General features: G+C 42.8%; 1 protein-coding gene across 3 annotated transcripts in view; it reads left to right on the plus strand.

The window, feature by feature from the left end:
• TANGO6 (transport and golgi organization 6 homolog) overlaps positions 1 to 12,210 on the plus strand; it is a 152,257-nt gene that overhangs the window by 137,796 nt on the left and 2,251 nt on the right. The gene's annotated exons all lie outside the window — the stretch shown is intronic.

Consider the following 12,210-nt stretch of genomic DNA (forward strand, 5'->3'; position numbering starts at 1 on the left):
AGTATATTAGGACTTTTGGGTTCCTAGTACTTAACTACTGAACTTTCTACTACTTTTAATTCTCCTGGTCAACAGGTATTCGGTTACTCAGGGTGGTGAGGGAGCAACCAGAGAGATCTTTCTGAAAAGTAAATCTGCTGAAGTCCAGTACCCAGCTAACATTTTTTCAATGGTTCCCTGTGGTCCATAAGGTAAAAACCGGGCTCCTAATATGACATAACAAGGCCCTTTATAATCTGGGCCCCACTTGACTTTTATAACTATCTCTCTCACACTTCCCCACATGTATCCTGAGAACCTCTTGCCAGCCCCAGATGGTCTACATACTACTTCTTGCCTCTAGATCTTGGTCCATATTGTTTCTTACGCCCCAGGTGCCTTCTGCCCTTACCCCTAACTTGTCCATCTGATAAACTTGTATTCATCCTTTAGGACTCTAAATGTTAAATGTTATACTCTCTGTGGGAAGCCTTTCCTGATTTCGCAGGGAAAATTAGTCCTCCCTTCTCCAGGCCCTACAGTACCTTACATATCAGCTCAGGGCTAGAGTAAATATCATAGTGCTTTGTTCACATCTGGTGTCGGCTGGGGACAGTCTCTAAACACACATACATAATGTGAAATAAACCATCTTAAGGATTTTTAAGTGTAGAGTTTATAGTGTTAAGTACATTCACATTATTGTGCTACAAACACCACCATCCCTCCACAGAACTCTTTTCATCTTGTAAAACTTAAAGTCTGTACCCGTTAAATTCCAGTTCTCCATTCCCCCTCCCTCAGCCTCTAGCAATCACTATACAGTCTGTCTCTGTGAATTTGACTATTTTTCCATCCCCTTTTTTTAAGTTCAAGTTTAGTTGATTTACAATGTTATGTTACTTTCTGGTGTACATTATATTCCCCAGATCTAGCACTTCGCCTTGTACAACATAATGCTCATTAATAAGTGTTGAGAGAGTACATGAAATCTTTTCTCTAAGACGCATGGAGAAATACATCTCTTAAATTTATTTGTACCTGCCTTTGCGATAAATAGATCTCTTAGATCTTAAACTGGAAATGCTGGGGCTTCCAGACTCTTCCAGTGTTCAGGTTTCCCAAAAGCAGAAGTTGTCCAAACAAGTTCTCATTAGGAGGGAATTTTACCTTCCTTACTTGGAAATGCCTAAAGTTTTCATTGCAGTTGGGTTGTAGACATGCTGTCCCCAAATCAGCTGGGAGGAGTCCTGAGGCACAGTGACAGAATGAATATTGATGAGCAGCCAGAACCATCTGCATTTCAAAACTTGGCTTCACACACACACGCACACACACACTATACATATATATATATAGTGTGTGTGTGCGTGTGTGTGTATATATCTATTGCTGTCAAAATTTTAGCACATGTATTTCCCTTAATTCTTCCCATTTGGGCAGAGGTTTCTGCCATAATTACAGCTCACCTAGCAACGGAGGCAGCTGTATTCATTTTATCCTTTCACCTTCTTACAGATGCATTTTTGGAGCCTGTAACTTTCTCTGTGTTCAGAGTCTTACTCCAATACACATGTTTAAGAACATATTTTAAAAATATTTTGGGAAAAGATGCAGTCTTAATTTGTGGATCAAAAATGACTTTGACCCTGTCCTCTTGCTGGAAGATAAAAACCTAGTTGTTGATAGTTAAGAAGATTTTAAGAAGTGCAGTAGGTCACGTCCAAATCCTGTCACCCTTGCTCTTGGCATAGATTTTTCATGGGCATAGTCATCACAGTGATGCCTTCTTTTGAAACCATGACATCTCTCTTACTGTCTCCTACCCAGTTTTTTTTCCCTAAAATCCTGCACAGCTGCATCCTGGCTGCTCATTAGAGTCACCTAGAGAGCATAAAAATAAATTTTTGAAAAAAATCTTCTTAAGCCTGAGTCCCAACCGCTTAGATTCTGGTTAGATTCTGTGAGGTGGGCACTCCAGCATTTTAAAAGTTCTCCAGGGATTGCAATGTGCAGCAAGGGTGGAGAATCACTACATTAGAATGATGGTGTTGCTCAGAGTCTGGGCTGTGTAGCCATACTATGGTGTGGGTGGGCAGGTTGCTTTTTCCAGTCTAGTCCGTGCCGTGTATATATTAGCACATAAGACCAACCCCACCAGAACCTGTGATGTGTCAATAATTCTGGTTTTCTCTGGCCTTTGGTCTGACTCTATAACCTTTGTTCCTGAAGCATCTTGCACAGAGCATTGAATTCCACCAAGCAGATCCCCTTAGGAGAGTGGCCTGCTCTTCTCTGATGGCCAGTCAAGGTGAACCTGAGGCCATGTGACCCGGTTAAAGTGGAGGTGACACAGGATGCCCTAAGCAAACTAGTACCCCAAAGGAAACCCAAACCTTGCCATCAGCCAGTAGCCCTGTTCCCCCTCCTCCCTAACCAGGCCCCATCCAAATAAACTACTCTGATGGTGCAGGGAAAAGGTCACGTTCTCTCCATCGCAGCCTCCTGCATATTGAATTTCCTAGTAACTGCATGTGTTTAAAAGCAAGGGTTGCGTTGCAGAGTTAGACCTGACAGGTGCAGGTGTGAATTCTAGCTGTGTCCTTGAGCAAATCACTAAACCAATCTATATCTCCTTTCCCTAATTTGTAAACTGGGCCTAATAACACCTACCTCATAGGCTTAAATGAGATAATGTGCATGAAGGGCTTAGCACAGTGACTGAAACGTAGTGAACACTCAGTAAGTGGTAGTAGTGAGCCTTTGCCGGCACTGCCTAATCCCACATGGGAGGCGTTAGGTGCAGAAAGGGAACAGGACTGGTCCCTCAGCAGGGTGTCTGCGTGGAAAGCTTCAAGGGCCAGGGAAAATGAAGCCTTTTCCCCCAGACGTGGTAATTGAGTACAATTTGAAAGCTGGGATTGTAATCACCTCCTAAGGACAAAGCTCCCGATCTCTTCTCCTACAGGCAGCAGGCTGCTGCCTCTGCACATCCTCCGGCCATTTTTTCCTGCCTTCTTTGTTCTATTTCCGTGCCTGTGGGGGTGTAGGAAAACTGCTGCCTTCCTCAAGTTACTATTTAAAGACATTCTGAAAGATGCTGCCACCGCTGCTCCTGCCCGTGCCCCAGCCAGTAGAGGCAGCCCCTGTGGGTGCTGGTCTCCGACCCCCGAAGCTTGGGCAGCGCCGCAGCATAAGCTAGCCCCAGAGCACATGATTTGGTGTCAGCAAGTCCCATCGCCTACTTTTTGTTTAGGGTCCCTGAGCTGTCACCCCTACCAGGGATTAACCAGAGTGCCTTCTTGGTCTTTGTCCCTGAACTACCCAGCCTGTCTGCATCCCTGTAGCATTTTGGGCACATAACCAGTTAAAGTTTTTCCCCTTATTCTTCAGTGAACATCGCGTACGACACCCCCTCAGTCCCCTCCCCACCCAAATCCAGCTTGCACTTGAGATGCCCTCCTTATTTAACAGCCAGACACAATCCGGAAAGGGTAAAAATGCCATTTATCTCCAGGTCTAGCAGAGAAAAATACTTTAGAAATAAAAGGTTTTTGAAAAGCCCAGTAACCTCCGGTTAATAATAATGCTGTCCTGAACTTCAGCGTGTTTGAGATTCTCTGTCAGGCATGGATAGAAATCTCTTAGACATTAGTAATCCTGTCTTTCTTTGCTGACCCTCCCAATGCTTTCAGTGAAGTGTCTCAAAAGCCGATCTTTCTGTTTGAATTGGCCCTGATTTCTTTTTCATAGACCCATCAAAGTGAAGGTTTGGGTTTTATCAGTAAAGCATTTATTGTTCTTTAGGCTGGAGCTCCCTAAATGAGGTCCAGATTGTCTACCTCCATTCTGCTTCCCCAGGTTATTTGTTTCCTGCCCATTATCTTAGGGAGGCTGCTTGCCTCCAAGATCTCAGAGCCTGGCTCCTCTCTGCTTGCGCAGCAGACGCCTTCCAGGTGCTCTCCGCTCTGCGCAGCCGCACAGTCGGTGTTCCGATTGTCAGGTACCCACTCTGGCCCTGATACCACGCTCAGACGGCATCAACTCTCTCTCCCCTCTTTTGCACCCCTTCCCTTTTCTTCTAAAGCCCCTCTGTTTATTCATCTTCCTGATCACTCTTTGGCCCCGGCTCCCTATTTTTCATTTTCAGAACTGTACCTTTCCCCTCGTTTTCTTCGCCCCTTGGCAATAAACCCAGTTACCTCCATGTCAGGATAACAGTAGCAATGATACTTTGAATTATGTATCACTTTGCTGTGATAACAAAGTACTCTCACATGCAAGATCTCTTTTGATCCCCTAATAAGCTTATAAGGTAGACAGTATAGGTGCTTTATGCTCCCCCTCTTCGTAGTGAAAATAATAGTGAAAATAATAACCACTTTGAGCAGCAGAATAGTGTAGCGGTTAATAAAGAGCACTGGCTCCAAGTCAGGCTGCTAGGGTTTGAATCCTGCCTCCACCTGTCATGAGGTGTGTGGCCCTGGGCAAACTGGAGATAATAATAGTACCTCTGTTGTGAGGATTAAGTGAGTTACTAGAGATAAAATGCCTAGAACTGTACCTGGCACATACGGGTACTGAGTAAGCATTAGCTGTTGTTGTTACTTATTCATTCATTCATCTCTTCTTCAAGGATTTACTGCGTGCCCTTGCTGCTATATGCCTGGCTCTGTTCGAGGCCTCGGTGATAGGAGAGCAGCAAGACGGACACAGTCCTAGCGCTCAAAGAGATCACAGTACTAGCACGCGCGTATGCAGCACCCACCACGTGCAAATCCTCATGCTTGGATCTTCACAGACAGTAATTCTCACAACAGCCTTAAAAGGAGGCAGTATTATCCCCATTTTACAGAGGAGATCACCGGGGTTCCGAAAGCTGAAGTGGTTTGCTCAGGATCCCCCAGCTGGTAATTGGGGGCCCCAGGATTCACTTCAGCCAATTTGCCTGGCTGCAGACCGTTGGGTTCGCTCTGCATGTCTGTCTGCCCCCGACCACATGGCGGTGAGCTCCTGAAGTGTAGACACTGGCCCTCATCACCCAGCATGCTTCGCATGGTCTCCTGCACGCAGTTTGGGAAATGTTGGCCGACTTTGCTCTGTTGATGATCCTTGATCTCTGCCCCATAATAGTCTCTTCTGTTCACTCTCACTGCCCTCAGCCATCAGGTCAGATGTGGCAGCACAGTGGTCAAAATGAGGGTTCTTAGAGCTTAGGTGCTTAGGTTCTATAGCTTCCTGACAGGTTCTTAACCAAATCTAATGCGTATTCCAACATGTCTTCAAACAGAACTGGTTGGATTCCAGGGTCTCCTCTTCTGGGCCCTGATCTAGACAATCTTTTTGTCTGCCAGGCCAGTCTCCAGCCACTAACTCCAGTTCACTTGTTTCTCACATCAGCCCCTGCCTTTCATTTCAGTGTCTTAACTTCCCTTTTATTTCTCTGTTTTTGTCTTTGTGCCCAATACTTATTTTTTTTTTTTAGCCACAAAAGGAGCCACAATTCTCTTAGCTCTATAGAAGACTGAATTTCTGAATACAATTAGTGTATAGTAGCAGTTAACTTTTTAATTCTTTTATATTTAGTAACCCATTTTTCCTGTAAGTATTACAGAAGTATAGACAGATCATGCTTTCTGGAGTTCTTATGTCTGTGAAGGCCTTGTTTTATGACCATTAGTGTTGTGTCTTGTGGATCTCATACCATAATACAGAAGAACAGCAATTTCATTCACCTAAGTTCCATCTGTAAAATCACCTTGAAGTTTAAAATGACTTAAAATAGTAAAATAATTTCTAATATAAATGCATCTGCTAATTACTAAATGTCTTTACTAATGTAGTTTGTGTTAGAGAGGTAGTTTGACTAGAGACTTTTTATCCTTCCTCTGTTTGCCAGATATTCTGGGTTGTGGTTACATTGTTTTGCTAATTAAATAGATAAATAAATACAGGAATTAAAAAGAAGAAAGATATTTGCCATTTACTCCTTCTTTTGATCCTATCTCAGAGATAACAACCACCACTCAGGGTGTGTTCCGGGTCAAGCTCATTGAAAGAGTCAAACACTATTTTCCTGCCCTTTCATTGAAAATGCACCTGTGTGCCCAAGGCAGTGTTTTGCTCACAGTGTTCCCTTTTCAGCGTGCGGTGCCTCATCTGGTCTTTTCTAAGCCATGTCTGACCCTAAAGACGGCTCTTGTCCCTGAAGCATCAGCTTTGTATGCTCCAGGGAACTGATGTCTGGAGAGGGAGGAGGAGGGGAGGAGATGGTGTGTGTGTGTGTGTGTGTGTGTGTGTTTCACACTCTAAATTCTTTTAGTAAAGCATCTGAAATCCACCCCTTTCCAAAGAGTTTTCAGACTGGAAATCTGGGTACTTTGAGATATCCCCTGCCCACCCCACTCAGCCCCTCCACCTCTACCTTTCTCTGGAGTCCTCAGGCCTTGCTACATGGGGGGGATGAAGAGCAGGTGTGCTGAACTCTTAATGAGCGGTTTCCTCTGTGGGATTGCCTGTATCCTGCCCACCACAGAGGCTCCTGTGAGTAACTTTACCTTTGAACTCTCCTTGCATTCAGCCCCTGATCCAAGGGATTTGGTGACAATCCCTGGCTGGCAGGAAGCTTTGATCCTTGGGGAGTCCGGAGGAAGTCCTGTGATGTGTGGGATCCCCAGCACTACAGGGATTGGGGGGAAGCCGGCCCAGAGTGGGTTGCTAAGATAGACCCATTAATTAAGAAGGTGCCTTTGCCTAACACTCAGTTACCTAAAGAAGGAGATCCGGTAACTGATAATAAGGAACTCGGCACCCTCAAGTATGAAGTTGTGTTTGCACAAGCATTATTGTTATTTTAAGGACACAGCAGTGCCAATGGGAAAATTCCCATCCACTCTAGGAGAAAACAGGACACCAGCAGAACAGAATGCCTTAGAACTTCCCTTTTTGACAAGTGAAAGCTACCCTTACTTTGAATGTTAGGAGGCTTTAGCAAAAAATCTCTAAGATATTTCTGACTAGGTGAAAGATTCCTCTAGAAAAAGAAAAAAAGATGACCTTGCAATAAACAGTGGGAACACTAGAATTTCTGTATGAGAGACAGCAGGCTGTATCCATTGGAGAGAGTGTCAGGAGACTTGTCTTTAAGCTCTGTTCACGTAAGAAGCATGCTGGGTTTGCTTAGGCTGCATTTATCTGAGGTGGTTTGAGGTGAGATCTTCCCCAAGCCATTCCTTGGTGCCACCAATAAAAGTCAGACTGAAGGCCCTTTCCATGGAAGGGAAATGCTCTCCTTCCACCCACCTCCACAGACAGAAATCACTTCCTTTGCTTCCCCAGAATCACGTACACTTATCTCTTAGATTGGAGATCCCACTGTCTGCTGTGTGTCTGCCTCTCCTCTGGGCTTTAGCTGCCGGAGGATAGGGTTCGTGTATTACTCACCGTTGATCACCAGCACACTGCCTGGGCACGAAGAAGGTCCTCAATAATGATGAGTGAGTGAGTGAGTAATCATGAAGCAGTAGCTGTGGGGAGTCATCCTCTTTCCGGAACCATTGCTCCTTTCCACACTGCCAGCCTAGGGGAAAGAAAGATAGGTTATGAAAGGGCATTTAGGATAGAGATGGGGCAGCATCTTTTTTTTTTTTTAACATTTTTTATTGATTTATAATCATTTTACAATGTTGTGTCAAATTCCAGTGTAGAGCACAGTTTTTCAGTTATACATGAACATACATATATTCATTGTCACATTGTTTTCTCTGTGAGCTACCATAAGATCTTGTGCATATTTCCCTGTGCTACACAGTATAATCTTTTTTATCCATTCTACAATTTTGAAATCCTGTCTATCCCTTCCCACCCTCCACCCCCTTGGCAACCAAGTTTGTATTCTATGTCTATGAGTCTGTTTCTGTTTTGTATTTATGCTTTTGTTTGTTTGTTTTTGTTTTTGTTTTTTTAGATTCCACATATGAGCGATCTCATATGGTATTTTTCTTTCTCTTTCTGGCTTACAGGGCAGTATCTTTTTGTGTGGTTGGCCTACAGGATTCAGGCACTTAATGTGGTGACATTGGACAAGGAGCGCAGACTTGTCTGCAGGGCCAACCGCGTATGTGGGTCCCAGAGCAAAATGAAAATGTGCGATTCTTTGTTAAGGAAAAAATAGGGGAAAGTGCTGTTAACAGTTTTTAAATATAAAGTTTTTCCTTTCTTCCACAGTCTCTCTCTCTCCCTTGACTTGTCATGGTATTTATTATTTGCTATCAATATTGTTCTGAGCAGAGAAAATTTAAATGTCAATTACCATGGATTTTACTGTTCATCTTTATATTGTGCAATGCCAATTTTAAATGCAAATATGAGCACGTTTAACTCATAAGTGGAATCACCAAAATTACACAGTTTGTATTCTGTAGCTGATACATATATATGTATTTCCTTCTTAGCAGAACAGGGGAAACTGCACAAAACTAACTCAGTCATTTTGATTTCACTTTCTGGTAGATGCACATCCTAGCAACTCTCTTTACCTTAGTTTACTGATGAATAAGAAAGGAGTGAAAGGAACAAGAACTACAGGTTGTCCTATTTCCTTCTCTGTCATCATTTTCAGCGTAAACGATTGGCTAAGACAGGGAAGCAACACAAAGGATACAATAGGTTCCTTACTCATCCATGTGTCTTAGAAAGCCATCACCTTTTTTCTGTGGTTTGGATGGGAAGTGTGGCCTCTGTGGGCTTTCACTGCCTCTCTTTTTAAGTCGTGAACGTAACAAACATGCTCCGCTGGTACTGGTTTCAGGTCTTGCTGAGCTCCCACATGTGTGGGCCCATCAGAATGCTGTGCCCACGGGGCAGGGCGAACACTGGTGCCAGCATGCCAGCAAGAATGGCGGACACGCATGCTGGGTGTATCTCCTCCACTCATACTCATCCTCCTTTGCCCCATCGGACTTCTCTTACAAGACACAAGTTCAAAGATAAAATCATTAAGACTTGTAAGATGGCAACAGCAGATCGTTAAACCAAGCATGGGGCCCTCTTGATCGTGGGACCGTATGTGACTGACTGCACAGGTCACACACCCATGAAGCCAGCCCTGGTTGTCCGACATTGTTTCAATGGATGTTCTTAGAATTTTTAGTTTTTACCAAGTGAGAGACTGACCAGGAGTAGCATACATGCATGCCTTTTATCATTTATAAATATGTTTCAGGTGTCTGCCATGTGCCAGTCATTATATGAGGCATTGGGACTACACCAGAGTGAATAAGGCAAGACATGGCCTCAGTGTCAATAGTACATGTGATCTAGTGAGGAAAATGTACTTTTAATTACACAATAAATATTTAAATTACAATTGTGAGGGGGCTACAAACAGAGGGTTACCCTCCAGGGTAGGAGGGCTTACCTAGATGGGAGACAGGGAGGTATCCCTGTGGAGGTGGCATTTTAGGCCGAGGGTGAGCAAGAGTTGTAGGGTGAAGAGGAAGCGAAGTGGTTCTCCAGGCTGAGGGAACAGCATACGCCTTAAGCTGGGAAGCAGCTTTGCTCCGACAAGGAATGAAAAAAGGCCCCTCAGCAGGAGCACAGGGGACAAGAGGGAGACCAGCAGGTGGCCCGGGGAACTTGTTTTGTGTATCCCTGTCCCCTGCCTTCCTCCATCCACTCCCCAGCGCCCATGCTGTTCAAGAATATCAAAAGATGGAAAGGGCTCTTTCTCTGTTCTTTAGCAAGTCCAAGATATGTGCGGTCTCGCACTTAGTGGACTTGTGTGGAATGCTCAGGGGACCGTGGGGCCAGACCCACCCAAAAAACTGATAAACTTAACTACATCAAAAACGTAAATGTACTTGTTACTCACCAAAGTAACCATTTCCCATCATTTCTGTTCATCATCTCCAGTTCTCTTCCCGTTCCTAAAATGTGACCTCTCTTTCCTCCAACCTCTCTTACTTTCTCTGCTCTCAGGACACTTAACATATCCTGTTATGTATTGTCTTTATTTATATGCATGACCTGTCTTCCCAAGACTGTAAGCCTTTTAAGAGTTTAAATGGCCTTAGGAAAATCTGTCAGTAGTTAATTCAGTTAAATGAAAAGCATCTTTATTTTTTAACAGGTAATCATAAAATACAATATTAAAATGGGGTAATACAATACTGTATTACAAAAGGGTGTATGTGTCCCTCGTCTCTCCCCAGTTTTGCTTGCTAGAGGCAACCAGTTTTTTAATGTATTTTTGCAAAGATTTTCCATGTTTATAACATAGGGCATTATATATTTATTACATGTTTTTCGATGATAAGCCATAAAAGTGAAAGAATAAATGAATGTCTTCATTCTCCTGTTTACTTTTTTCTTATCTTCCTCCTTTTTTGACATTATACACTGCACACCGACAGAGCCTTCAGTATACAACCAACTGTTGAAATTTCAAAGTAATGGGAGAAAAAACTTTAAAGTCCATTTGGACCAATTATTGTCAGAGATGCTTGCATATAGTGAAATAAATCCAACCTGACGCACATTATTAATAAACAGGAAGAACACAGCATAGCATGGTGGCTAAGACTGTAGGCCCTATTTCTTCTAAGTGAAATATGAAACCCAAAAACCATAAAGAAAAAAACTGATAAATTTAACTACATCAGAAATGTACATTTCCTCACTGGAAAAAAAATTTCACAAAGAAAAAGTGCCAACTAGGGGGAAATATTTGTAATTCATATAATAGATAATGGACCTCTTTTTTTCACATACAAAGAGCTCTTACAAATCAATCTGTAAAGGTTCAGTTTCACGCAACAGAAAAAAAATACAAGTAGTTTATGTATTTTTTTAGAAAGATGTAAATTTAAAACAGCAAGACGCTATTTTTCACTTACTGAATTAGCAAAGATAAAGAGTTTACAATACGTAGTACTTATTGAGAATATGGGGAAATAGGAATTTTCAGTGTGCATTATTACCCTTTGACCTAGGGATTCCATTTCTGTATATTTGTCCTCCAGATACCCTGTACATGTCTGTAAAGACTTAGGTATCAGAATGTTTATTGCAGCAATATTTACAATAGCAGAAGATAAAAAAACAACTTAAGTGACTTCTTTTGGGAGAGTGGGTAAATAAACTGTGTGACATTCATCCTATGCAGTCATTAAAAAACACATTTTCATATATGCAAATTATCTCCAAATTACATTAAGTGTGGGAGGGATCATGGTACATAACAGTGTAGCATATAATTCTGCACTATAGGAAAGAGAGGGGAAAAGGCAAATACATATTTATGTTTGTAAACACCTAGAATATTTCTCACAATTAAGAGTGGCATCCTCTGAGAAAGGGAAGTAGGAGTCTGGGGTAGAAGAGAAACTTATTTTTTAAATATGTAACTTTTTGTACTATATTACCTTTTCAATGAAAATAAATAAGAACACAGACACTGGGTGTTTAAAAACTGCCTCCATCCTTTTTTTAGTGGAGTAACCTCGAGAGGTTACTTAACCCTCTAATTCTTTGTTTCCTCATCTGTAAAATGGGGCTAATAACTTTCCTTCCTTTATATGACTAGCATAATAATTAGATAACATGTGGAAAATGCCTAGTACAGTACCTACCCCCCAAAATAGTCACTTTTGAAGCAAAGAGCCCTAAACCAGAAGTGACTTCACAAGTAGCTGCAGACAAGTCATGTGACCCCTGTGACCTGGAGTCTTCAGTCCCTCATTACCAGATGATCCCTGAAGCCCCTTACTCTGAATTTCCCTGTTCTTTTGCTAGAGGAACTCATTTCTTACTAGAAGTTCTAGCTCCGCAGATGAAATTAGATGCTCCTGGGAGTAGGTGCTTTGGCACCTTCCCAATCCCATATCAGACCTAAGATCAGAGCATCCATCAGATGTGAAAATCGGGTGTGACTGTATCTATGGCATCTTCTCTTGTTTCCCATTTGCAGAACTGGAACTGAAGAAAAAAAATTATAGTGGTTGGGGAAACGGCACCGAAGTGGAACTATGGTGGAAAATGTTTAAACTAGTGGCAAGGAAAAGCTTGATTGCTGAAGAAATAGCTTCCTGGGTTTCATAAGATAGCTGCCTGTTCTGCGGGCATCACAGAGGGTGTCACAGAGGGTGTCACAGAGGGCTTTGTGGGAGCTGGAGAAAAGAGTGCTGGTAACCGTGCTCCAGGAGCATCCAGGTCTGGGCAGTACTGTCTGTG

The sequence above is a fragment of the Vicugna pacos genome, chromosome 9 (assembly GCF_048564905.1).
Source record: "Vicugna pacos chromosome 9, VicPac4, whole genome shotgun sequence".
Lineage (NCBI taxonomy): Eukaryota > Metazoa > Chordata > Mammalia > Artiodactyla > Camelidae > Vicugna > Vicugna pacos.